This window comes from Apteryx mantelli, chromosome 7 (genome assembly GCF_036417845.1).
Source record: "Apteryx mantelli isolate bAptMan1 chromosome 7, bAptMan1.hap1, whole genome shotgun sequence".
Classification (NCBI taxonomy): domain Eukaryota; kingdom Metazoa; phylum Chordata; class Aves; order Apterygiformes; family Apterygidae; genus Apteryx; species Apteryx mantelli.
Window position 1 is genome coordinate 17,951,977 of NC_089984.1, and position 26,695 is coordinate 17,978,671.

Below are 26,695 nucleotides of genomic sequence, written 5' to 3' on the forward strand. Positions count from 1 at the left end.
CAGCATAGCTGTATAGAGAAACTAGGCTTCATGGTAACCTTAACTTGGTATGTTCTTGTTTTACTAATTCAGGGTATTCTCCACAGGAGCCCACTCCTTGTACTTTGGCCATTTTGAGCAAGACTTCAGTGAGACTTCCATATGCCTGAAAGTTTGTTAATGATGTAGCTTTTAAGACCACACTGTGGCCAAAAAAATGGCGGGGGAGTTAGTGTCTCACTTCCATTTCTTTGGTTTTAGCATTTGGAGTTAGTGAGATTAGCCAATCTGTCTGAAAGCTCTTTATAATAGAAATTGCTTATTTCACAATAACTTCCCCCAATAGATAAGCAATAATGAAACACTATTTAATATAATTTTTTTCCTTATGACTTATTTACTGCATAATATTCAAACTTTGTTCTGACAGCAAAGTAGCCAATTATTGCATGGTCCTTTCTATGGACTCATCCTTAAAATATCTCAATTATGTATTAATATTAATTTGTCTTACTACTGTCACTATGAGATAAATGAATACTGTTCTCAGTTTGCAGATGGGGACCTGAGAAATGCAGATATTCACACTAAAGCTGTTTGCTAATTCTATCTTGTTTCATATATGTAAGCATAGAGTTTTTTCAGAGCACTTAATGTTATGTAGCACTTTGTGAGTCGACATAACAGGCAGATAAGATCTGAACTTTAGACCACAATATATTAAATTCTAAGTGAAAATATCTCCTGCTTTTAGAGCAGTCACTTGGAGAGGAGGTCAATCAGCAGGTGTAAAGAATGAGAAAATGCCTCTTAATATGTCTACACTGAAATATTAGTGACATTTATAGAATTTCTAAGACCTATGAAAGAGCTTTGTATGGAAAAAATCAGAAAAACAAAGAATGGAGAAATCACTTGAAGATCTATTTGCCCAGGTGGAGTATAGCATTATCCTTTTACATTTTCATGCTAGTAGATCATAACTATCACACCACCCTATATTATGTGAATGCCTTCAGGAATATGTTGCATTTGGCAAAAGCACAAAACTCTTTATTACTTTAATGACAAAACCAATGTGTCTAACCCCAAATAGTAACTAATACAACCTTTATTCTGCTTCTGATGATACAAGTGAACATTATGAAAACAGCACTTCCAGTAAGATTTTCTAGCTTTGAGACCTGAGTGTTTATATCATGTATCACAGCGTGACATTCAAATGGGTTATCAAAGATATTAACTGAGGTACAATAATTGGAGAGACACTACAGCCAACCAAAGAAGAGAGCTTTTCTAACCATTTTGTTATAACAGCTCTTTCTTCTTCTACTTCTTCTTTCATGTTCTCACAGCTGATGCTTACTTCATAACTTTAATATGAAATAAGATCTGGTATCATATCCCTGCAGCTGCTTTAATGCTCCAGAATTCATATGCTTTCTGCACATTTCTTTTAACAAGTAGAGTCTAGGAAACTAGTTTTGGAAAGTTAAAGCGCTCTCAATAGTTACCATACTTTCCCATGCATCCAATCCTCCAAATAGTGCACTGGCTTTCATTAGTGAAGCAAAAGCATCTCTTGACAATCAGAACAGTCTAATGAACAGCATCACTTTGTTTCCCAAAGCTGCCGGCTCCATGTCTGCAGCCAGAGGTTCTGCACCAGAAATATAACGCTTTCGGCTGCCATGGCATCATCAGCAAGTATCAAATGAAAAGAGATTGAAATAGGGAGGGAGTACTTTTATGTCTCATTCTCTTCTGTGCTTGTCATCAGGCTGCCATTTCAGATATTGAGATCACTCAACCCTGCCATGAGCAAAACCTGTCTGGGAGGGCAATATGGCAAGTGAAAGAGCAGGTTTTAGACTAAAATCATTTGAAAACACATTACTGCAGGCAATTGTGAAAAGTCAGCATCTGTCTTCTCCGACTAAAAGCTAAACATCATTTTCCTTCTTACTTCTATCACATAAGGACACAATCTCCCACCTCTGAAATGAGAAATAGAGCAAAGCCTTGCAGTCTATTCAAGAATATATGCATGATCCAGTAAATTTGCCCTTCTTAGTTTGGAGTCAAATAGTCATTCCAGAGAGGCACAGAGTCAGGCTGGATGAGCTATTGAAGTTAGTCAAAACACCTGCTTCAAACACAGGCCAATTCGATTCAAGGCAATGAAAGTCTATTGGTGCTGCAAACCTCCCTGTACAAACGAGGAGGTTCTTCTATATTAATAAGCTATAAACATAGGTTTCACTTCCCTGGCTCTTTTACTGTTGCTATCTAGGGGCACTCACAAACTGATATTTACATAATAAATGGGGAGCAGGAAAGAAAAAGCTGTATATACAGTAAGGTTTCACATGGTGGATTGAAACTTAGGCAGGTGGAGCTCTTTACTTTGTTCTGCCACAGTTTTCCTATGAGATTTGGAGCACATTCTTAGGTGTCCTTTTGTCTCTGTTACACTTTAATAAAAGGAGGAAAAGCATACTTTCTTCTTTCCCAGCATGCTCTGAAGATAAGTACATCACAGATTTTAAGTTCTACAGATACTTTAGTAGCAGGCAGCGCAGGAGAATCTAAGGTAACAGCTACCCCAAGAAAGATGAAATTTAACAAGTTCAGCCAAAGCAAATTCTCAACCAATGAGCAGCCAGCAGTTAGATTTGCATCTGTGGATGATCTTAAAGTATATCGGCTTTCTGAAAAAATCTTTTAAAATAGGAGAACTCTTTCTTGCCTTACAAAGTTTCAAGAACAGCTTTTAGGTCATTTGTTTGCATTTTGATTTTGTTCTGCACAGTGGGTTGTGGTCAGGAGCAGTCTTCTCTTTACATGGAAGTATTGTGCAACATATAGCACAAGTGAAAACTCAAAACACTTCTCGAGCTTGTGTTGCCATCCCCATTAGACCTGAAACAAAGCCAAGAGCAAGTTTCAAGATCCCAGGTGTGCATTGTATGTCTGCCCTACTGGCATAGAGGTGCTTTATTGCATCCCAACTTAACAGGGGAAAAGGAAAACACAATAAAAGAAGGTGGAGGGAGACATTGATTTTGACCTTTACAGAAAGAAGTGAAGAATTGGTAAAGATCAGAATATCTTGATCTTTTCTTTGAGAGATTACAGAAATGTCTTACTGCGACACGGAGCAATTTCTATCCAGTCACCCTGCTGTGATGTTACATTTCACCTACCGATTTACCAATTGAGTGCATTTGATACTTTATGAGATTAAGAAAAGACAACAGTTCTGCAGTGTGTTAGTGAAATTTTTGAAATTCAGACTGAATTAGAGTAACTATGCAATCTTTAACTACCTCTTTTTGTTCTCTTCAGGTCACAAAGTGCAGTTTCTTTTTAAAAGTAATAATATCAATAAGATCATAAAAATGGCATTTATTTTGCCCTTACTGTAGCTGCTATGAACTGTGGCTGAATTCTGGTTGGTGTCAGGTTAATTTTAACTGATTATTTCCTGTGTGATTTTACTAGAGATTGCTGCCCAAGTAAAGCAATGTATTTGGCTTTGCTTAGACTGGTGCCTAGCTAGGAATGTACTACAGCTACCCTCCAAAAGAGATCTTTTACAATGCTACAGACATCCAAGGGCTGGGGTCTTGGAAAAGTGCAGACAAAATTTACTTGAAGTCTGGATCCAAGCTAGAAAATACTATTTGAGTGATCCTTGGCTAGTGAATTTGTCCTTTGGCTTGTTCAATTTTTTCTTCTCTGCCTGTAACTGAAATTAGAGCTGTGTGCTGGTTTTTTGGAAATATTCCAAGTACCTGTTTGAATCTCACTGTATATTTCAAGGTAGTATTGGACCAAAATTAGAGATGGAAGCAGGGGCAGCTCATGAAGGCTAAGCAATTTCCTCAAGGTCGTGCTACACCTTGGTTTTCTGTTTGCAATTCTTGCCACTACACAAACCTTTCAGTCAAAATAACAGGAGAAAAAAAGGGCATTAGACTTTGATTCCTAATTCAAAGTTCATAGTTCTTAACAAATGTTCATGTGAAAGCAATGGCAACAGGAGCAACTTCGCTAAGACAGGCTGTGCACCTGCTCAGGTGGAGCCACATGTCCTTACTCATCTGTTTGTCACACAGGTGGCAGCGAGCTGTAAACACAGAGCTTTGTGCTAGGCACAACCTGTGTACAAAAGGAATGGGTTGTTGGTTTTTTATGTAAAGGAAAATGTGGTGGGAGAGAATATTTTAAATTTTTGCAAAGCTTTGAACTAATTTGTTTGCCACTGTACAAAAGCAAATGATCAAAATCCCTTGTTTAGCCTGTGCTTCAAAAGTACTAATGATATAGAGAGGTTTTCTAGGTAGCTTGTTACATTGTCTGAAGATGTTCATTAATAAACAGCTTAAAACCTTGTTTCAATAAAGATGAATTTTTGAGTCCTTCCTGAATTGCTCATTATGGCTGGGTTCCTGATGGCCATGAGGAACAATTAATAACTGTTCTTTTTATAACAACATTTAAGGTTTTGAAAGATCATGATCATGTGTCCCTTCAGTCTTCTTTTCTCTACTCTGAATTCCTTCAAACTTTGTCAAGAATCCTGTCCTTCTAAGTCTGTGATCATATTTGATATTTCAGTGTGGTCTTGGTGCAGCTTGCTTACACCTGTCTTAGTGCCTGGTCCTATTTAAGATTTAATATCCCCCATATTCCACTTCAAGTCTCATCAGCACCAAGCAAGGTGCAAAACTTGTGTTTAATGGATCTGGTCATTCCATGAATTTAACCGAGACCAGGTCCAAAAGTTCTGCTCACCTAGACTTTTTTCCTTCCCCTGCCCCCCTCCCCATTTAATTGCAATGTTTAAAAACAAAGCCTTCTTTAGCTGTGATTTATATTTCCATAGTGCTCATGTTGCCAAGACAACTGTAATAATGTCCTCTTCTGGAAAAACCTTTTGTAGAAATAAGAGGGTTTTGCAGATACACTATTCATGTTGAAATGATTGTAAAATGAAATATCTCATCAATTCCATGGCATCTTTCCATACACTGTCAATTTAACTGACATGGTAGAATTATTCTCTGTTCTGTCTTTGCAGTTTGTTTTGCTCTTGATTGTCATTTGGATAGTATAGAGGAAGGAAATCCAATATATTTTTGCTGATGTTTATTGAGTTAAAAAAAAGGGGGGCAGGAAGTACTTCTGGTCAAATATTTTAGGTAATAGAAATGCATGTTCTTTGTGTTGCTCTGACATTCATTATCAGTATCTTGGTGAGGGGAAAAGAGGGGGAGGCTTCTCTTCATTTCTGGCAGAAACATGTTAGCTGCTAAACTAGCTAAAGAGATTAACAAGATTGTGGTTGTTTTTGTATTGATTTCTGGCCTTTTCTCATGATTTTATATTCCACTTTCTTGGCATTGTATAACATAATGTCTCTAGGGGCAAAGCTACTGACTCTGGTTCTATTCTGCAGATGTTAGCAAATTTGGAAGCCCTAGAATAGTGAGATACAAGCTGCTACCACAATTTTAACCACCATATAAATTAGTCCTCTGCTTCAATTCACTAACAATTAGTCATTGATCTTTATTGTGATTAAAGATTTGTATTTGTTTATCAGAAAACAGAAATCATAGCACATGAGTTAGGTGATATATCTCAGCATCCACAGTAAATAATTTTACCTGGCATATGAGGCAAGGCATATGAACAATGAGAAAAAATAGATTTTGAGTATGCATTTGTGCTAATGAAATGCAGGAAACACAGGAAACAACCCATGTAATACGACAGCCATATTTTCTTTTGAAATGGCATTGTGCTCTTTTTTTGGTAGAGCCTGTACTTGGATAAATTAAATCTGGTTGCACATAAGAGTCTCCTCCTTGATAGGGAGGGTTGGCCGTTGCATAGTCAATGTGTTCAGTGGGACATAGCTCAGTGATGAATCCTAGATCACAGGAGAAGGAGAAGGTGAGGATCATAAACTATGGGTAGTAGGAAACGCTATGGCAATATTTTGGAAAGACATTCCAATGAGTAATAGAAGACATTCCATTTTTGTATAGAATCAAAACAACTTGTGTAAAAGCAACATTCACAAAAAATATTGTTTAACTGAATAGCTATACTTCTGCACAAAACTGTTTGAATTTAAAATTTTCAGCCAACTGTATTCTCAGTCAAGGCAGGGTTAAGAGGCCTGAGAGGACAAGTGAGAAGTGGACAGAAGTTGTATTCACAGGAACCATTTGGACGAGTAGTTTCCAAAATAAACAATTTCTGCAAATGGGTTGAGAAGCAACTGATAATGCACAAAGGGCTATGCTTGTCTGCTTTTTTGCAGCAACTAGTTCAGCAAGTTGTAGAAGGGATTTCAGAAGTAAAATGAGGAACAAAAGGGAGCAGTCAGGAATGCACGTAATCCCTTCCTTCCTCTAGCCGGGGGGAGGCCATATAGAGTACTGAGAAACTCATTTGAAAAAACTCTCATTAACCATGACTTTTTAGAAAGGCACAAGTCTTCACAATTATAGCTGTCCTCGTCCTAAACATATCACAGAATCACAGAATGGTTGAGGTTGAAAGGGAAAATGGAAGAGACAAGTTTCAGTCATGAGAATTTGGGAGAGAGAGACATCTGAAAACCTGTATAACATAATGGCTGATAAAAGATTCTGCATCCCCAAATGCCTGTGAACCCTGTTAAGAGATAGCCTTCTTTCTTTTGTACAAAAACATACCGATGCTGTATTTATATAAAGTAGGGTAAAAAGAGGTTCTTGGCAACAGTGAGTTCCTTGTGGAAGAATATGTTGCTTTCTGTAGAGTTCCATCAATGTATTCACATTTCCTTCCAAGAACTCTTTTTTTTCCTTCAAAATTAGCATATTTTATTTATAACTCTTTCTCAGATACACTATGTCACTTGCTCTGCACAGTTCCCATTTATAACTGATATCACATGAGCTTCATTAAGAGTCAGAGCAGTCCCTTAGATGTTATGACACAGGATCACATACATGGGCACAGGCTTTCCTCAGTAAGTAGTTTAGAGATTTTTGTTTTTTCAAGAAAAAGAGTATGCTAAATATAACCACATGCAAAACTGAAATAAATGGGAGTTCTGAGACTCCTTGAAGTCTTGCTCCCTCCCAGAACGTACCTCAGACCCTCTTGGCAGACCCTCTTGGATGCAAATTCCTAGAAAATTGTCAAACAATGCTTTCAGCCGCAGGGGCTAAGAAGCTGAACATCAAACTCTAATTTCTTTCATGGTATAACCCGTATAACCTGTATCTTTACTTGTAAGTAAGAACTCATTCTTTATTTCAAGTAATGTTTTTCAATTGGGATTAGGAGGAACTTTTTCTTCCAGATGAAGCTGACAAGGATCACTGTAGGTTTCCACCTTCCTCTCTACATAATCACTACCTAGAGTCATCTAGGAGTTTTATTTATTAAGTTCTAGATGCTATTTCCCTTGATCCCTCCTGCTGTCCTCCTGTCCGCCATGTTTTGATGGAGACTCCCAGTCTTTTACTGTGGTAGGTTAATGGCAGTGTTCTGCGGCCTGTGCCATATGTGTGGCAGAGAAACTACGCAGACATCTACTGCATAGTTGTTTGAAATTGGGGGTCTTGCCTTGGTCATGCACATGCTTCCCCACAGTCCTTTATTTCTATGCTCCATATATCCTTGAGAATATTATCGACACTGCCATGACTGCATCTTACACACATATGAAGCAACTAGATAAATTAAATATTGCTATCAACATAGCTGTGGCAGACCAGAGCTCAGTGTGGGCTCACTGCCTGAATATTTATTTAGCTTCTTAGGCAAGTTTTCTAGGTTTTCTTTGATCTTCATGCTGCAGCAGCTCCATGGCTAGCAGAACCTGAACTAGCTGGGTGAATGCTTGCGTTAACCTACAATGCAAGGTTGAAGCTTCCAAATGAGCTGCAAGGAATGTTGAACAGAGTCTGGAGTCAACAGAGGAGTGCTGGATGCTTTGGGGCAATTCTTCCATAAGCAGTTCTCCAGTAACTTACTGTGTACCCTAGCCTCATGAGTTAAAAGTTACAAAGAATAACCTTCAACTGAAGTAAAGGGACTAAAGCAATATGATAGATTGGCAGAATGGCAGAACTTTTGATTTACTCTGATGATTCTAAAACTCAGCAAATCTGTATTTCTGTCATGTACAGGGTAAGATTCACAGTTTGTTTCTCCAGCAAATTGTTGAGATTGTGAATTATACTAAATCTTGAAACCTCAGGCAAAGGAACTAACTCCCAAAGCAGCTGTATTCCAGGAGAAGGGAAGAAAGAAGTACATAATCACCTGCTACTATCACAAGTGTTAAAATATATCATCTCTAATGAGAAAGCCAGTGCATACTAATAAAAAGGAAAAGGATGAGCAAGAGAGATGTATGAATGGGCAACTTGTAGAGGTTGTACATTCCATAAATCTTACAGCATGGTAGCAGCATGGTGCTGGGTAGCTATATTGTTATTATAAAATATGCCTCATTACAAATTTACAAGGCCTTTTTGGTTAGTCCTGCAAACTCATGCAGAGATCTGAGAGCTAAACTCAATGTTTCCTTTCTTTTACAGCATAAAGATTTTGCTGCCTGAGCTAGCTAATTAGGTGAATGTATAAACAATCTGCTCTTAATGGACTTGAAGAGGAATAAAAGTTTCCTTTGACCTCAATAGGAAATTACCAGAGTAAACAGTAAGGGTGAAATTTTGATAGTGTAGTGAGGACTGGTGAGGAGAAGGGGAGACGTTCTAGTCTTTTTTTGGTTGAACATCCTGGGCTGGCTCACCGCATAGCCAGGTGATGCTGAAACATGGGAAATGGCAGAAGCATGCTGCTAACGGGCAACAGGGCGACAGAATTGCCCCTTTTGATGGCAATGAGCTGCTATGTGAGTTTCCTATTTGTGAAAAGGTTGCGTATCCTGAGTACGGTCAGTAGGGTACCAACTATTCAACATCATTCTCTGTTCTCTGTGATACCCTGTTTGTGGCCTCTGTAAGTCCCTAGGACTTACATTAGTGTTAAGTCTAACTCAACCAGATCTAAAAAATGTAATTAGAATTGTTTCTAAATCTAATGCCTTGCTAAACTATCTCTAATCTGAGCTTTTTGTGAGGCCACATCCTGCAAGGTGCCCATTACCGGTGCAGCCAGGTGGAACTTAACAGACCCTGTCCCTGCCTGGACTCTGGTGCTTCCCTTTTCCGACTCTGCAGAATTAATCAATGCGCAGATGGCCAAAGAAAGTCCTTAGCACTGCTTAAAACAAACGTTGTTTCTTTCAGCTCCCTGGTCCTGTGCTGGAATTCCCTGTCCTGGCTCCTGTCATTTCACTAGTTACAAAACACCCGCATCTGTGACATGATGGAGCTTTGTTTTGAACATTGTGCTGCATCAGAGGAGCAACAGTGGCCAGGTGGGGTGTCAGAGCATCTGGCTGATCAGTTAGTCCTCTCTGAAAAGCTGTAAGTTTTCAATCAAATGAGTGAGCAGGATCTGACCCATGCAACAGTCAGAGTATTAGTGCCAACAAAAGGCTAGAGGCAGGGACAGAGCAACCCTTAGGGCAATTAGGATCTCCAACTGGTTGCAAATTCATTTGAAATCTTTTTTCTCAGTTGTGCTGTTATTTCTTCATGCAGTTTATGCAGGACAAAGAAAGAAACTTCTCTCCTCTGATGACTCTGGTTTCTTAGATATACAGCACAATGCATACCAGTGTTATGGAACAGGAGTTTTGGCTGACACTTCTGTCACTCTGAAGTATTACTGCCTTTTTGGAGATTTTCCTTGCAAATATGCCGATAGGAAAATTTACACAGTGCAAAGGATTAGCTTGATATAATAAATAGTGTTCAACTGAACCTGGAAAATCTCAGCAGCTTAACCAATACATAAATATATACATACATCTATCTCAGCAACAAGAATGTGAAAGAGAAGCCAGAGAGATTAAGTTGTGAAACAAGCTCCATTGCCAGGTCTTTAACTGACTTCACGGGATAAACTGCCTTTCTCTTTGTATTTCAAATTTTCTAGAGCTTTCATAATTAACATAATTCATAATGTTCTACTTGCTCAATATTTTCTAAGGCACTTTTGGTTCACATAAATCTGTACCTGTATTCTTTCTGAATTTATCACCTGTAAGCAGTTTATGTTTCAGTGCTCTTTCCATTGAATTCTCAGAATCTTAAATAGAAAGCAAAATATTTCCTAGCAGAAGGTAAAACACTGTGCTGTCTATACAGATGAGCAGTTTATGGAAACCACAGGCTTCAGGGAGTGCTAGGTTTTATAATTGGATTGTAGGGCAGCCTGGAAGCTCTTGCACAGTGTGTACATCTGGATGGCTTCTTATGGACTCTACTTCTGAAGAGACTCAGGAGCCCTGTTTATTGCAGTGATGCCATAGAATGAAGCATTGTTGGTAGATGGTGGCATATAAAGAGCTGTAGTGTTGTGTCCCTTGCTGGCAAAACAATAGAATCCATCAGCAGGGAAATTCCTCACACAGACTGCCATTGTCTAGAAAATCTAAGCTTTTCTTTTAGCCTGAATGAGTATTATTCTCACAGTATAGAACTGGAGTAGAACAGGAGGAGTCCTCTGGCAAAGAGCAATTCCCCAGGCTAAAGAAGCTAGAAAGAAAATCATTCTACAGAAGAAACGCAGTTTTCTTCATTAATCTCATCTTGAAATTTCTTTTTAATCTGTGCAGAAATTTGGGGAGCCCTGAAACAGCTGTTATTAAAAAGTTCAAAATGCCATCTAGATTTTGTGGGGCTACAGCTGTCTTCCAACCTTCCTCTACCCAGAATAGAAGGCAAAAAAATGGGAGTCTGGTAACCAGGAGCCAGGTCAGGTAGGAAATTTTGAGTGTGAGCACCCTTGGGTTTAGGCATGACTGCCATGCCTCCCCACTTTCAGAGCAGTGAAAGAGGAAGCACAAAGCCCTACCATAATGTTTCTTCTGCCACTTAATTGTGTGAGCCTTAGCTTGGTCTCAAAACCAAATTCACCTACAGTGGTAGTGCGAAAACATAAGCTTTGGCATGGATTTAGGCCAAGTACCAGAGAGCCCTCAAAGACAAATTTCATGCATGCTTGGTGCCTCAGGGAAAGCTTGAATTTTTCTTCATTTGATGCGGATAAACTGCGTGTCGTACAATCTGTCAGCAGATCTTCTGGGCTTTTCCACGCAGAATGTAGAAACTGGAGCTCAGGCCAGAGCCAGGCCAATAGCCAGCAGTACAGGAAGGTGTTTGGGTTGAAGGCTTACTTAGGTCTGCCTTCAGGCCAGCTTTTAACCTTGCAACATACATATCTGTATGTGTATAACCTGGACATATTGATATGACTGGGAAAGAAGTGGCAGAAGAAAGCCTGTAGAAAGCTTGTGTAATGTTTGACACATCAGACACTTCTGACAGCACTGAGGACTAATTATCCATCAGCCCTATATGAACTACATAGATTTTCATTACACAGGGTTAGAACCACACCAGCAGACAGCTCATTTCACATGCTAACAGCCTTTAATATCCGTCTGCCATGTTCCACAGTCAAATTATTCATTTATTTAGCAAATCAGACTGAAAGAGGAGGGGAAAAGCATTATGCTAGAGACGTTCTTGCACCTACAGATGTGGCCTATATTGTAGAAATTGCTTCCTTCTCTTGTTTTATTAACAGCTGGCAATATGACTTGTAGGCAGCTTTGTAGGAAAGAGTCTTGTCCCAGCTTGGCATCCTGCCTTGCATTTCTGTGGCCTGGCTGTTATACTCAGCTGGCCTCTGTACTTCTGCACTATGCTGGTAACATTTGTGCAGTCATTTAAATACCTTCTCTATTTCCTTAAGTCAGGAGTTGATTAAAGTGACACCTCAGACAATGGATTATGCTGCAGCCCCATCCTATATACCCATCCATTACAGGAGACCTTATTCTTTAGGTGCCTTTTTTGGTATATGTATCAGATCCCAGGAAGTGGGTTCCTTATTACCAAAGAAGTATCCTAAGGTATTACCTTTCCACTAATGTCTTCCTACACTATAGCTATTTTTATTCGATTTCACCATACATAATGCCTAGGCTTGGGCCTCTTTGATAACTATTCTGGAATAAATTAGCATCTTTCCCTCTGTCTATAGGAAGGGCAGAGGTACCTTGCAGGGGCAGAAAGAAAGAAAAAGAAAGAGACTAGACAGAATGAAGAAATAGTAGGTAAAGCTTGAGTAGTTATTCAGACCCAGTGTTCATATTACTGGATTTAGAGGAGAAAACTTAACTTTATGAATGAAAACATGAAGAAAAGAACAAGAGAGTACTGTTATTTCCTTAAGATGCACCTTTCAAGAAGAAAGCCAGAGAAACATGTTCTGGCCTAACCCCAAAGCACATAAAAAAGCCTTCCTTCTTCCTATTTTTAAGTATGTTTTAGTAGAAGAGCAAAAAGAAGAAATAAGAAATCTCTCTGATATTTCTTTGTGTCTTATAATAACACATGTAAAAAACAAAGGAGTAGAATGCAGAGGATAGAAACTAAAATACAGAAGTAAATTGTAGAGTTGAAGGAGAAAATCCCTTCAGGCATTTTCAAAGACTATTGCAGATTACTGTTATTCCTAGTTATTACTAAGTACAACCAGAGTATGACGAATGCTTGAACTCTTTTGAATTATTCATCACTTTTACTTTCATGTAAAATAACTATTTGTATGGTCTTTAAACCTTTTAAATTATTTCTTTCACTAAAATATGCAAATCTAAGAATGGCTTTAATGTTTAGATAGAGATATAATTCTGTTAAAAACATTGTCCAATTAGAAGGAAATATGGAAGAGGGCAAAGAGAACACAGCTTCTCAAGAATGCCCATTAACATTGGCATCATTGTATTTTATTGTCTATATGGACGAGAAGATTAAGGGCACAAAGGAATAGAGGCATGAAAAGAGTAATTTGTTGAAGATCTTGCTACAGGAAGATCTTGCTATAGGACAAAGGCAAGGTCAAGAAGAGAACTCAGGCTTCCTATGACCCTTGTGGCTGCATTCCTTAAATGTGTCTCATGTGTGCTCCTAGCTACTGAATTGTTTGTGTTACACAATGAAATCCACTTTTTTTGGTTCTATTCAATTTGAAGTTGCTTTCAGCAAGATGGTGTGTCAGAATAGTGTGACCTCTTCTATAAAATTCTTCTTATACATTTTGGAAAATGTTTCATTAGCCTTCAAACTTTTCCTTGTACATTTTCATTTCAAAGCTCCACATATAAGCCATTGTTCGTGGCTCACAGACTTCTGGTTTGCAGACGATGTACTGTCAGACAATGTTCACCTAGCTTTTTATAGTCTGGTCTCCTAAAGAAAGAAGACTTACTATGCTATCCGTGTCTGCTTTCTGCAATTACTGTCTTTCTGCAGCCACTTTTAACACAGTTGTCTTATTTCATCCGCATTTGACAGAAGTGAAAAAAATATTTTAGAAAATTTAATTTCTACAGATTAAGTGAAAATGTAGGGCTAGAAAGAGAGGGGAGACCCTGTTTGTGCTCTGACTGAAGGAGAGACTGCAGGATAAACGTAGACTTACCAAACAGCAGAGAATCCACTTGACCAAGATCCCTTATAAATTTCCTAATTAGAAGAAAAATTAAACCAGAGCATATAATCAACCATGTAATAGGAATGAGCGGAAATAAAGCTTTGTTAGTTCTCCTACCCATGGAACTACTCCCCTATCCTCACCCTTCATGTTATTCTATCCCTTCCACTAACCCCTTCAGATAAGTTACTAGTAATAGGAGAAGCCCATGATGTAGGAAAGTTTCATATGAGCAGTGACTGTGATTGCTGGAAGACATTGCTGGATTCCATATCAGTAGAGCTAGAGAGGGGCCACAATTTATTTTTCTCAAACTCTGAATTTTTTTTTCATGGAACTATTTTCATCTATTTAGAACTTAAACATTTTTGGCACTTATATTTTTAAAGCTGTTTGCTTTCTTTTCCCCTATCCTTCTTTTCTATTGGAAAAAAATAGAAAAGGTTGAATAGAAACAGAAACAGATTTCTTGTTTTCTGTCATTTTCATTGGGGAAAAAAAAAGTTCCAGTTGTTTATAGAAGAACCTTTAGTCATACCATGGTCTGTCTCCTTTCATGGTTCAAACTGTTCAATTTTGGGAGAACTGCTAGCCTACCTAGCTTCTTCATTAGAAATTGTTATTATTAGGAAAGGTTAAAATTTGTGCTTTTCCCATGAGAAATAAATTGGCTAACTCTCCAGTAATCTGTCTTGACTATATTGATTTGTACTTCTAATCTGAGAACAGTTTTTTGTTAAAGTATCTGTTTTGTTTCAAATAGGGTATATGGTAAAAGTCACCACATTTTATTTTCTGCTCTGTTGCTAACAATGAAGTGTCCCTAGTGTCTGAAATTTTTCTAGCAGAAATGAAATCTGTCAGTTAATAATAGCGCTTTCAGGGATTTGAGGCTTCTGAGTCCCTTTACCCAGTCTTTCCTCGTTTTATTTTGTTCTCTTCTCCTGGCAGGCGTTCCACGACTAGACTTCACTTTCTAAGGTACGGTGAATTGTGTCTGCAGAATCTGAATGACTTGAGTTTGCTCGGCTGAAAGGAAAGTTAAGGGCAGTGAGGCATCTTGACATCTGTTAACGGCTCTGTATTTACTATGAGAGACGTATTGTTTTTTAAAATTGATAAGAAGTGGTAGGGTATCTATTAGGGTTGTCCCTTTTTAGTCTTCTTTACTGAATGAAAATGTCTAGTGATGCTAACTGATCTTTCCGACAGGGGCCTAGAGATCAAGCATCACATCCCAGACTATGCGCACAACCCATTTCAAATACATAAAATGACTAATCAAGTGTACCTCTGAAAGAGAGAGCCATTAACTTTTATTTTCTAGAGGGGGAATGCGCTCATCTGTTCTTGTAAAGATTAAGGGAGAAACTTTTTTCAATTAGATCCATTACTTGAGGAGCAGATGCCTAAGAGTTTGAAACTGCGTTGTACGAAGCGCTCACACAGGAGGCGCAGAACGCTACCCGCATGGCGGCAGAACGCACAAAAAGACCCAGTCGCGTTTCTTCAGCTCTGTTTTTTATGGCACAAGAAACCCGGAGAGCGAACGTCTTTGCCTTAGGGAAGGTATGTAGACTCAGAGGAGAAGGCGACTGCTAATCGCAGAAAAAACTGTAATGACTCTTGCAAGAAAGTAGTCAGCTCCACAGGATAGCAGGATTAAAGGAGAAGCCTCCCAGCTGGGCTGTCCTTGGCAAATACATGGTAAAAATCCCAGGCTGGGCAAGACTACGGCACACAGCTCTCCCTGCTGCAGCCTTACAGGCAACTGTCCTCTCTCACCATCCTACATGTGAGCATGACACATTTCTCAGCTTTTCCAGAAAAGGGCAGTTCTGGCAGGCTGGGCATCCTGACTGCAGTGCTTATGGTCAAGAGCCATCATCAGGCCTCTTGCACCTTTGGAGTGGGAGAATAAGTGGATGTGGTCCTTTCTCCTTTAGCAGGTGGTTCAGAGCGTAAGCCTGCGTAGCTGCCCCCAAGGGCTTCGGTGATGGACTATGGAAACCTCTCACTTCTAAGTCATCGCTGCAACTCTGATCTCACTGTTATTTCTGGAGATTGACATCACTGACTCAGTAACTAAAAGTCTGAGGTGCTCCGTGAGGTGATGTGGTTTAATTTTATTTTCTAATGAAAGCATATAAAATGAATCTTCATTGCCTTTGTTGCCTATCTCAAAAGAGGACTTTGAGTAAAATGGTCTAGAGGACTGTCTCCTTAGCAGGGAAAGTTCTTCCAGGGGTAGCAGTGCTGCATCTTTTTAGGAGCTAAACAAAAAAGCTCAGTTACTGCAGATATCAAACAGCAAGTTTCACATTTGTTGCAATTCACTTTTTTTTTGAAAGAAATTAAGTTTGAAATTCTATTTCAGAACTTTTCCTACACTACAGTAAAATTTAAAATAATAAAGGCAGATATTAAAACATTCATACCAATAATGCTAATACCTTCTAAGCACTTTTTAAAAAATCTGTGTGGCTGGAAAACATAACCACTACTGAAATCTGTCTGAGAACTTATTATATGTGAAATCACCTTATTCTTGTAAGTTTGGGGTTCTGGTCATTTAGTAGGAAGTAGCTGTCAGAATCCATGTGCATTTTGCCTTTGTAACAACTAGTCCCTGATTAAAAGGCTTGTAATAGGATTGGGGTAACTGTGATTCAGCTAAAATGCTCTGGGCTTTTCCTGTAAAATATAATATATTTTTCTAACTCAAACAGCACATGGGTTTTCTTGACTACTCAGGTAGAGTAGAAACACCACTGTGAAGCACTACTGTGCTTCATAATTTGCTGTTAGACTTTATACTGTGGTATGTCAAGTTATGGGAACCACATAGGTCAGATACCACTGCATTACCAAGGTTTTTAAAGCATTAGACTGAAGAAAGGTCTTTTGAGGGGCAGGCACTTTTAAAAAAGTGACACCTTTCTGTCTTCTTTCTATTCATATTTTCTGTCTTCTAGATGGACAGTAACATTTTCCTTTGTTCCTAACATAGACACCTTTCCTTATGTTTCCTTATGTTACTAACTCAGAACAACTTTGCTTGACAATGTACTGAGCAAGTTAATCCAAAGAAAATAATTTGTCTGCTTCAGATACCATTTCTAATATTGATTACAGAAGGAATGGAGGTAAGGGAGGATTAATTCACATGTTGGATAAATAGGGAAAATGCTTTGTATTTACAGGAGGGAGATAGATAGACTTTTTGGTCAGTGATTAAGAGGAATACTCTAATTTTGTGATATAAGCTGTCAAGTCAAGTACTCAGGAGCATATTTTGAGCAACTGCTCAAAGTGGAGCTCTTTGTCATCAGCTTGAGACATGCTTTCTGGTTGCTACGGCTTACGTTGTGATCTGAAGACTGAGACTAAGCTTGGTATATAAGTTGTCTGACACTATCCTCTTTTGAAGGCAATGCAGGCAATACCTGGGAGAAAGCCATGCGGCTGACAAGCAGTAATTGCATTGCCTGGCAAAGAAATATCGTCTCTTCTTCGGTGCGAGGCACGGAGGAAGGAGGAAGCAGGCTGCAAAGGGAAAAGCTGGAGGAGTCCGTCAAAGACGAGTGGCCGGGGCAGGATCGGAGACGGCGGGCCCGAGGGGAGCACGCGCAGGCGAGGCCGGAGCGGGACTGCTGCCTCTGCGCCCTCGCCTCGCGCGCGGAGGCTGGCGCGTTTTTGCCTAAGGGCAGCCGTTGACGGGAGGGATAAGCACCGACAGCCCCGGAGAGGGCCGGCTGTTTCCGCTCAAAGCCTCGTCCACCTGGCAGGCTGCACACGTGGAGGGTAATACATCAACGAGTTTTAGGGCCGCCCTGGTTTTCTGTTATGAACAGATCTGTCACCGGTGCCTGTGCTGTGCGTTAACAGCCCATCTATCGCCTGCTGTTTACCAGGCAAGGACCAACAGCAGAGACACTCGAGCCCTAATCCTGCGCAGACTAAACCTAAGCTATAAACCAGGCATAATTCATCAAATGCTTTTTCTGTCCTGACTCTGAAATTCCACAGGTTGCGTAAACAAGAGTAACAAATCTTTTTGCAAAGATTTTGTAGTATTAGGCTAGTAAAATTTGAAAGCCAGAATCTGGCACAGGATTTCCATTCCTATTTAGCAATCAGCATGAGGCAATGAAACTAAACAATGTTTAAAGGAAATGAAATCAATGGATCAAGATCTAAAAATTACCTAAAAGAAGGAAAAAATCTCTTTTTTTATATATATAAGCTAGTAAGACCACTATGAGCACACAGTCTAGCTTACACAGTTCTGATTTAGTCTGTGGTTTACCTTTTTATTTTCTGGTGATTACAAATCTTGTTCAGCATTTCATCTGCCACAAGCGGAGTCTAGTTTGATGAATGGTTCCACAAAGACAGTTGTCTTTTAAATACAATGTACCTTTTACATGTTTTTTCATGTTTTTTTTTTTCACTCTAAATCAGTGTTAAAATGTGTCTGAGGCTAAAAGTTTGTCTGAGATGCTCTGTAATTTTTTTTAGTTTTAGTAAGCTTAGAGGCAAAACACATTCATATCAAAATTGCGTGTTTGAAAAGAAATAGACAAATCTCTGTGCTTCACTTACAAGCATTATGTATAGTTATGAGTGATGAAAAATATTCCTTCTTTTCATGAAAACGACAGGACTGTATCACAGGGCTTGAAGAAACAAGAGAGCTAAAATTGTTCATTAACTCATTTTCTTTCTTGTATTAGCATTATGGTTATGCACTTGGTTGCACCCTCACCACACGGGTTTAAAAATTTTTATACTAATGTAAAATTAACTGAAACTTATAGAATATATTTAATATGAAAAATTAATGTTTGCTACAAGAAATAACTTTTATTTGCTGTGTGTTTAGGCATTTGACTGTAATAGCAAACCTCAAGGTATCTACTTCATATGAATTATTAATTTAATTGGGGAATTTTTTTTTTTTAATATTGCCCCTAGAACTGGGGCTAGACTTGTTTTCTGTGGGAGATGCTGGAGTCTGAGCACTGCTGAAAATTTTGTCTTTGAATTGGAGACGGTTCTGTGGACACTACTCTCATGGTTATACTTCTGAAAAGCTGTGAGGAAGACAGTTTACTGTCATGTTTTCTTAAAGAAATCCTAAGTGAATAAAAGACAGTTCTAATATCCCACTTGCAAGAAGTATCAATACCTGTTTTATTCATTAACCATTTTTGCCATTTAAAGTGGGATATCAAAACTTAACTTTATTCACTATAAGATCTTTAAGAACACAGATTTTTTATTTTTTTTTTAAGTTTTGGAGCCAACTCTGGAGGGACAGGAGATCCAAAGACAACCAAACGTGAGGGAATGACAGGTTCTAATGTTATCTAGGGGCTGCAGAAAGATAGTACACTGTTTGGAGAACTATTTTTATTTCCTGCTGATACCTACAAAGAGGATGTTCAATTCTTTTTAGATATTCCACACTTAAGCAATTAATATCCATGTACGTCTCTCCCACTATTGACAAAAAATATAAGTCTGAGAAAAACTCAAAAATATAATTTTCATTTGAAGCTTTGTGCAGCAAGAAAATATTCTGTTTCCTGAAGATGTTTGTCTACCGTGGATTTCATGTTTCTGGAAAAGATTATCTTCAGGTTTCATCAGCTAAGGATTTAAAATCTTTCCTCCTCCTCCTAGCTACAGAAGCTAAAAATTCTGTATTCAGTGTAGAAAACTATATATGTTGTAAAATTCAGCTAAAGATCTCTCTCTCTCTCTCTCTTTTAACTAAAACAAAAGAAAGAGCAAAAACAAAACAAAACAAAACAAAACAAAATAAAATCATCCCTGGGTATATAAAAAAGATATATTTCCTAATTATACTAGTGTGCTTTATAGTAAAGGTTCACTAGGATCTATAAACAGGATCCAGTTCCTTTTGTCAGAATCTGAAAGTTTCTAGATCGAAACTTTTCCAAAAGTTTCAGGACATAGGTATGCATCCATGCTATGCTGTTTGCTGGCCTCAAATAGCTGAGGAGACCTCGAAGGGTCCCATAACTGTTTTCTCAGTTGAAAGAGTAATTGATACATTGTTGGCAATATACAAAACTCCTGTCTTATCAGTGCGTATCTTTCTAGTTGAGTGAATCTTATGAAACAACATTGGCAAATTTGCTGTCAAAATCAACTGATCTATAGAAATTACAGTAGAAAGTGTTATGTATTCTTATTAAAAAAATCCAAAAAAATTATCCTATTGTTAGGAGGTATTTTGTACAGCAGTGAATATTCTCTGTTTGCCATTTTTAATTTCTTCAAAAGGTGGTGAAAATGGTGTTGACAGAGAGAAACTTTCAGTAGCTGAATATTATTTTTCTTTCACAACATATTCAAAACATATGTTTATGATATAGTCTTAATCTGAATTTCTATATGTTGAAGTTTAAAGGTAAATTGCAACAAAGAATTGATGACAAACATAACTTTTATTTAAAAATATAGCTGAAAAGTTATAAATGGGTTTCATGTTGTAGCATATATTCTCTCCTAAATCCCTGATTTTTCATTTTCAACAGACAAAAATCACTGTAATTTGATACAGACACTTTCTTGGAAAAACATGTCATTTCAGAATCCTTTTTTTTTCCAGCCAAATCAGCAAAGACATACAGCTATCTTTACCCTTATTGTTACAAAATTTAAGACTGTATGGCTGACAAAGATGGAATGTCTTGACTGTAGGGAATATTTGTTGAGGGCCCAATTCTTCAACTGGATATTCTTTCTTATAGAAATGTGCTGAACTCTCTTTACCTCAAGAGGAAAATGCACAAATGAGTAAAGATAGAAGTCAGGAAACTTAGAACTGACCAATCAACTGGGCTGCTTTTTATTTTGGGCATTTAGCATGACACCCCTTAAAATGATCTCAGAGGATATGTGCTCATTTATTGAAGGAGCAGACCTCTGTAATGGTGTCTCGGATTTGGCATCCTGAAATGAAGGCATCCAAATTCACTCTTGGAAACTTTATGGTAATCTCTAAGGTTAAATCTGCAGAGTCTCTATGCCCATTTCAGACGATGCCCAAAGATAGCATGCTTACCTTCATAAACAGATATTTTGGGTGACAAAAATTAACTACATTAAAAACATATAAGTTGTGTGTGTGTGTGTGTGTATATGTGTTGTTGTACATCCAAACCACCAGTTCCTCCCAGCTGTATTTCCGTGTGAATTAGCACAGGCTATATGCCAAATGCAGACCTAGACGTTTCGTAGGAAGTCCATCTCTCTAGCCATGTTGTAAAGTGAGAGTTCCTTGGCATTTCTGAAACAGCAGTTCCACATATCAAAGTCATGCTTGTCTCAATTTGTTTTCAAATTTTGTCATCTGCTGTAACAGCTGTCTCTTAAGTAGCGTGGAACAGGCTCTGCGGACAAATCTGCGCTGTGGGAACTCTCCTCCAAGGGAAATCTTGCACCACGGCAATTAGCAGCTCCATGCTCACGGCAGTGCATACCAGGCACGGCACGCTTGCGAGCTGCTGGTGGAGCCCCGGCACAGATTGCTGACTGGGTTCAGTGGCTGATGTTGAGCTGGTGTTTGTGTGTAGCTCTTATATGGGGTAAAAATGCCAGTGTAACAAATAGGAAGACATTCAAATCTAATATCTAAGAATGGAAATGTGGAGTACCTAAATGTTTAGCCTGGATTTTATTCTGTCATTTTGTGTAGGTTACCTAGTGGTCTCAATTTTTTTTCCCCAATTGTGAATGGGAGATAATATTTCTCATACTTTTCTACAGATGTTGGGGGTCACAGTCAGGCTTGGATTCACGAAAGAATTTAGGTATCTAAAGCTCTATTGAAAACTTGCAGGAACTTTAAACTTCTAAACATGTTTTCAGATCTTAGTGTAGGGAATCTAAATTCAGAATGACCCCAAATCATGTGTCCTACTTTCCTTCTGATAAGTAAGCAGGTTTTTTTTTTTTACTCTATTCAGAAGCCACTGTTAATAGCAACTTCCCTTTGTTTCATCTTTGGGTGGTTACTTTTGATCTTCAGGGGTACCTATGTTACTGTTCCCATTTTACCTGAAATATTAAATGGGGACTTCAAGAACTAGGCTCCAAAGTAGTTGGGAATAAAAAAGCACCATCCTGAAAAGCATATTTCTAAGCTCAAACACCAGCAGAAGGTATGATTAACTGCTTCTACCATGACAGTGTCCAAAACTCCAGAAAAGCATTCTTAGAGTTTTTAAAGTTAAATAACTGAGTACCCTTAACATAACAGAGCAGAGTTAATAATAATAATTATTAATAGTTTAAGAATTAATAATAATTAATAATAGTTAACAATAAAAGTAAAAGTTCATAAAAATTTGAGACTTCTAGTTTTCCCCAAAGGGGAGTAGAGTTGAAATTTAGCAATAATACATATAAATATAATAAAATGCCCAATAAAAAATCTAACAAAGGTGAAATAAAGTTGCAAGTTTAAAAATGACAAAAATACAGTCACCCTAAAATAGTTCTAAATCTAGGGAGAGCTTAAAACTGCTTGCAAAATTCAAGGGTCCTCCTCCTGCCGCCCCACCTACTGCTACCGCAGCTGTTCCTGCAAAAGGTTCGTTCTGCACAAGTTAGTCTTAATACCAGTTGGAAAAGGAGACTAAAATATTTTTGCTGTGATCAGACTAGATGAATTTCACACCTCTCTGCAAAAGAAGAGGCTGGGCCAACACCAGGCAAGTCACACTTAATCCTTGTTTTGAAGGTTTAAGGGAAACATAAGCCCTGTGCTGGTTGTCTGCTCAAGAGTAAATGCAGGGCAAATTCTGCACCTTCCCTTTAGCTATGTCTTGCGGCGGGACGTGATCAGAGGAAATGCAAGGTGCGGTGATTGGAGGTCTTTGAGGCTGCCTCCCCGCGTATTGCCTGAAGTTCCCGTTGCCTTTACTGCACGCGGTGTCCTTTTGTCCCCGCGTGTGAAATTGGGAGGTTGGGTTACCATCCCTGCTGCGGCACGGGCCAGCCGAGAGGCGCCGACAGCACAGAGAGGCCCCGGGATTCCCCAGCCCCTCGCTCTTTTACCTGAGCTGGCCTTGCAGGGAGGATTTTGGCGTGTCTGCTCAGGCTAATTGGCTTGAAAGCTAATTAGAGTTAGTGAGCCTGAAGCACAAAATAAACATGACGTCTATGCTCTGCCTTTTATAACTCTGGCATTTCGCTCATTTTGGTGAAGCTCATTCATGTCACTTAGATTGAAATACATTGTTGATCTTGTTACCCGTATGACTGCCACGAGCACATGTTAATGCCTCTCTTCTGATGCCAATAACTGTATGAATAACATGGTTTAAGCTGTAGTGTTCACATGGATCCTCTGTGGTTGCTCCCATTCATTCAGAAATGTGGCTGTTCTTGTTAATTAAATGACAATTTTCTGTAGTCAAAAATTTTCTAATTGGTACTTAAACTGATGAAACTTAACTAAAATTCAGACAGGAATTCCTTGGGGATTTACTAATGTAAAAGTATCAAACTAAACCTATAATTATTATTAAGTGGAAGGAGACGCATAAGGAAGAGCTGTCTTCAATAACACCATACCAAAGCGAAGTTTTGACTGGGATCTCATGGACATTAAAAAGGAAATAGCTAAAAATAACATAAATGAAATTATGAATTCATAATTTATATGATATTATGAAAATATGAATGGCTGACACATGAGTTGTGGAAAGGATAACCTTAATACAGCTGTGCTGATTTGGTTGCACGTTATGAGAAGAAATGCAGTGTTTTACTCTATATTACTGAAAGATAAACATTGTTTGAAACATGTCTTTAATACTAGCAAGTAATATTGCCAAAACAAAAAAAATAAGATTCTGTCCATCAATTCACTCAAAGCTGAGTTATACTTTTTCAGATCTAAAAAGAATGCTTGAAAATGAAAAGACTGAGCAGAGGTCTGCACGAGCCAACACACAGACAGCAGATCGGCTGCATTACCACAGTATGTACTGGTGATTTAGGTAGAGCAGGATTTCAGAAAGTTTTTAGGCAGGCCTTTTCCTGCCAGCCTTTTCCTTCTGTGGCTCTTCTCACTCTATGTGGATAGACTCGAACAGGCATTACAATGTATCTAGGCTCATTTGTTCTGCCTCTGTTTTTAATTTTGCCTTACTGGGGAGGCTTTGCACATATAACACCATTTCTCTGTTTCAGTTTGTATAATGGGGATGGTTATTATTTCTTAATTAATCAATCAACTAGGAGGATAGATGAAGTAGAACTATCTTTTCAGGTGTCACTTTTCTGGCACTACTGAAAAAAACGCTACCATATCTGGTGTATTTTAAAGTCATTGTCAGAGTATATACATGACTACAAAGATTGCAGACAAATTAGAGCCTGCACCTTAACTGTTTATGAAAGACACCACAACGACAAACATCATACAGGAGGGTGACAAACAGATGAAACCTATATGCCCTTTCTCAACTTCATCAGTTCTATCTGGCATCATTTTCAAGGTATCCACTTTACCAAGTAACCTCATAATAAGAAAAGGAGACACAAAATAGAGCTTTTGGGGAGGAACGGCAGTTACAATGCATTGCAACATCCAGTTCAATGAGACTGTGATTAAGACATCTGAGTCCCATAATAACATATATAGATAATATACCTAGATATGCTATCTCAATAAATACAATTAGAGACCAAATCTAATATTTAAATTTTCTTTTCAGTGAGGATGCTAGGAAGAAATCCTCACCCTATAGCATTGTGCATCAGGGATACACATACTTAGAGGCCTTAAGTGAAGTATTAAATGAAGCTTTTTAGAAAAATTGTCTTGTTACTATAATCAAGGATGAAACAGCACCTTCCAGGTCAGTAATTCACACTTCATGAGTTCACTTGGCTGGAAAAGTGTAGCATTTGTTCTTAAAACTACAGTTAGAAAAGAATGCAGTATTCAGTTTGAAAAAATTTCAGCTATATATAGATTAGGATAAAGAATTGCTAAGGTTAATAGGAGCTTTGAAGGGGATGAGAAGGGAAGAGAAGAGAGAATAGAGAAGAGACATAGCTGACATTTCCTTGGGTAATTGTTCCATTCACAAAAAAAGAGATAAGGAGCTTGTATAAGAACCCTAGGGAGGAAGGATGGGTTAATCGTGACCCAGAAAGTATTTTAGTTCTTTTGTAGGGGAAGAAATTGCCCCAGCTTACCTTGAATTTGTAGTCAGAGGCTCCCACAAGTCTTCTCCATTCCACCACTGTAAGCAGGATAGGAGATATTTGAAAGCCATTTCTTTCAGATTGCATGGCTCTTCCCCTTGGGGTTATTCAACAGTACTTACAGTTCCCACTATTGTCTTGGTGTTATAATAGAGACTATTTGCCACCCATCTTTTAATACAGGATTCCATTGTTTGCCATGACATACTGGTTTTGATGCATTCAACCAGTTCCTAAGTGCCGGAAGGACATTTAATGTGTCTTTGTTTATGTGTATGTATTATAAATTTTACTTACTAAAATAAAAAGGCCATTTCATTGGATTATATATGTACAGCATGGGCAGGCCTGGAATTAACTAAAAGTACTCCAGTGAACATCTCCTCCTAAAAGCAGTGGGTACATTTCTCAATATGTCTTATGTCAATATGGCATGCCTAAATTATTATAGATTTTAGAGTATTTTCACAGTCTGTATCATTCCTCTTTGTAGGTTCATGCTCATGAAAAATGGTTAATGGATTAAGATATAGGCTCCTTAAGATATAGCTCTTTAAAAAGCTACTATGCCTCCAACTGAAAAAAAATATTTTATATTATATGGATAGGAAGATTCCAGGGATCTATTTTCAGGGTCTGTCATCAACCTGCTAGCAAATTATATTATTATTCCCTGTTATCTTCCACAGATTCTGCAATGTTTAGTTCATAAACAAAAAAGACTGACTTAGACAAGACTTCATGCCAGAGGGATTAAAGAAACTAATCTGTGCGCCTACCTCATTAGGAGGAACTGCTCAAGAACATGTTGTCCTTATATACAGATTGCCCCTGTAAGGCTGCCAATGTCAGCAAGACCTTGGGTGCATCTGTCATGCTAGTGACTGTAGACTTGATACATTTTCTCATGTGTATGTGTGCTTGAGTGCAAAAAATTTCCGTCAACTCTTTTTTGTTTCTGTGAGTTTACTCCCTTTGCTTCTTAGATTGTATAGGAGCAAGCATCCAGAGTCAGACCAAAATAATTTCAAAAAAATAGACGGTAAAATCCCTTTTCTCCTATCTACAGGACCCTTTTTTGATAACTGAGTTTATACTGAAAATCATTTTTTTCTCTAAGATTTCAGCTCTTCCATGTGCTGGATAAGTCAAAGAATAACTTCCTTTAAATACCTTAGCCAAGCAAAGCAGTTTTTTGTGACTGTAAAAACAATAATTGTGTAAATTGCCATGACCTGTTTTTTTTACTCTCTCAGTATACAAAAGTTTTCCAGATATTTTATTAAAAAGGCTTCTTCAGTATGGGAGTACTCCATGGTCCTGGTAGTTGCTTGTATTGAATTATTCACTGGTTCTCAGGTTATTCAGTAACAGCTTTCTTCTCCCTACTGCTCTGAATATCACTGCAGCAGGCTCAAATGTTCAATTTTGCGCAAGAGTGATTCCACATTAAGAGCATTTACTCTATCCAACAGATCTTGTGATCCTTCCTTTAATGGCTGCTATTGTCTTTTGCCACCTCCTATTTGTTTTTAATCTGCTTAATGTATGAGTTACCCCGCAGTGTTCCCAAAGCTGAAAGTTTATGAGACATCTTATTGTAGTAGGTCTACATGACTTGCATAAATTTACTAAAATGGTAGTCTATTGCATCCTCCTTTCAAAATCTAATAAGCATTCAACTTTGTTCCTCTGCCAGCTGGCAGACCTTTGTGGTATCACTCTGATTTTATGACGAAACACTGATGTGCCTCAGCGGTGGGCCCTGAGATAACTACAGAATTCAAGGCCAAGCAAAGGGCTA